This window comes from Dermacentor silvarum, chromosome 8, assembly GCF_013339745.2.
Source record: "Dermacentor silvarum isolate Dsil-2018 chromosome 8, BIME_Dsil_1.4, whole genome shotgun sequence".
NCBI lineage: Eukaryota > Metazoa > Arthropoda > Arachnida > Ixodida > Ixodidae > Dermacentor > Dermacentor silvarum.
The window spans coordinates 47,992,306-47,994,560 of record NC_051161.1 but is presented as its reverse complement, the minus strand read 5'-3'; positions in this window follow the sequence as shown (position 1 = coordinate 47,994,560).

The window sequence follows — 2,255 nt, the reverse complement described above, 5'->3', positions numbered from 1 at the left end:
GACTATATAGTATGTGCCGCGGAGGAGGGCGGCTCCGCTGCTCAGCTGGACGGACCGTAAACTCAATGAAGCAAGCCGAGCCGCGCAAATTTTTCCTGGCTCTCTTTCTTTTTTTTTTTTCTTTCGTGACCGCAGAAACGACCCTTCCCTCCACTCAACTCTGCTCTCAGCTTCTTGCCCGCATCCTCTGACCGAAGGAGGAGGCACAGCAGTCATCTTGCACGCTTTATTGCTTTTCTCTGCTCCGTAGTATACGGAGTATAAAAGAAGAGAATCCGACAATGGGTTTCTGGATCGGTGGACACTGCGCTGACCGCGAATTGCGGGAGAGGGGGGGGGGGGGGGGGGGGGCTTCTTCTATACGCCGTTGTCGGAAAGCGTCATTCGAGAAAGTGTATAAAAGATGAAAGCGAAAACACCCACGCGGGGCGTATACAGCGAGAGCGCGTCCTCGTCTCGTCATTCTCGAGGAGGTATATAGTAGTCGGTCGCGGCGTGTATGAGCTCATTGTCACTTGTGAAAGTCTCTAGACCTCCCCGGGCAGCTCCAGGCCAACTCCGCCTTCCCCCCCCCCCCCCCTTTTTTTTTTTCGGGCGCCTTGCCCTCCGTTTCCTTTTTCCATCACCAAACCCCATTTGCCGTGTCCGAAAGTGTAGCGAAGGCCCATATAGAGCGGCTATGTGCCTTGACGAATTCCATTCAACAGGAGAAGAAGAGCGGTTTCCTTTCTTGATGCTCTATTTATTTATTTATTTCTGAGCTGACAAGGCGATGTGCTGACTGGCCAGACAGGAAGCTACGCGACAGCGACTGCGATATGACTCGACAGATAGAGCCTTTGAAGAGAACGCACTAGCGGAGTGCGTTCGGCGTGACAACACGCCAACCGCAGAGACGAATTCGAGACGGGGGAGCAAAAAGGGAGAAATGGCGTCACTCCCACCCAACCGCGCACACGCACTGACACACACATACACACATATATATATGAACGCGAAAAAGCAGTCCCGCTTTGACAAATGACCACTTCCGAGTGACCGTGTATACTACGAAGGCGCGTTGGGCATTCACTGGAGAATGCTGAAAGACGCCGGACACAGTACCGAGGGGCAGGAACGAACAGGAGCGATGGATGACGCGGCGCGATCTAAGGCGTCGCGAGATGAAACCGACACACGGTATATATACAGCGGGTGGTGGACACCGTAGTGTCTGTAGCCGAAGGCAGGGGATACATCGTTTCTTTTCATCGTATATCGCGTGTAGGTGAAGAGCACATCTTGACTGCGAGACGCCAGCGAAACTCTCGAGCGCGCTTTCGGGTAATGCGAGGAAAGAGCGTTGAACCGCGCCCTGGGTTTCGTACTGCGGCGGCGGGGGGATCCCGTTCTGCCGAGTTAATGGTCGGGCGAGATGGTGCTGGGGCTTGATGCGACGGTTGCGGAATCAACCTGTGCGTAGTGATGGAACGCAGGCTTTTTCGTAGTGAGAAGGTTTTCCAAGAATCCACCAGTATCCTATTATTTTTTTTTCTCGTTTTCGCTTCGGCATTGAATAGACACTGCTTTTGTGACGCTCATTTCGGTGAACATATACCAGGAAGGGCGCACCATGACAAATCCGAAGCTCTCACGGGCCACGGTTATATGGCGCGCTCGTTAGTGTAACTTAGATGTAAGTCGTCGTCTGATGAGACACGGTTTCTTCAAATAGGAACGTTCACTAACAAGTCCAAGTTCCCCTGCTACTAAAGCTTGATACTCAGGAGGGGGGGGGGGGGGGGGGGGGTACGCGGAGGGTACGTTTGAAGCATAGATTCGTTGCGAGACCAGAAGCTACGGGAGATGGTTAAGGCGACAAGATCATAACCTCCATGGTAATATACCAGGGTTAACATGTGCTAACGTAAAACTGTAAGTCGACGATGCGTCGGCGATGGGCGGAGGAGGGGGGGGGGGGGGGGTTCTCTTAACACGCATTCACTTAACGTTCTCTAGAACGCTCCAAACTATACCCCGAACCAGGTAAAAAAGAAATACTGCAAAAACAACGCGAGAAGACCGCGCAAAGAACATTCCACCCGCTACACACCAAAGCACACCGAAGTTAACGCCCAGCCCATCAGGTGCAAGAGAGAAAAACTTGCGCCCCGCGGCATCGTGAAAACTTTCCGGCGTAGCGGCGCGCACTTACACCGGCCTGACAGGCACTGCAAAGCACCGCGCACCGGTGTGTCACAGCTCGAAACCGGGCC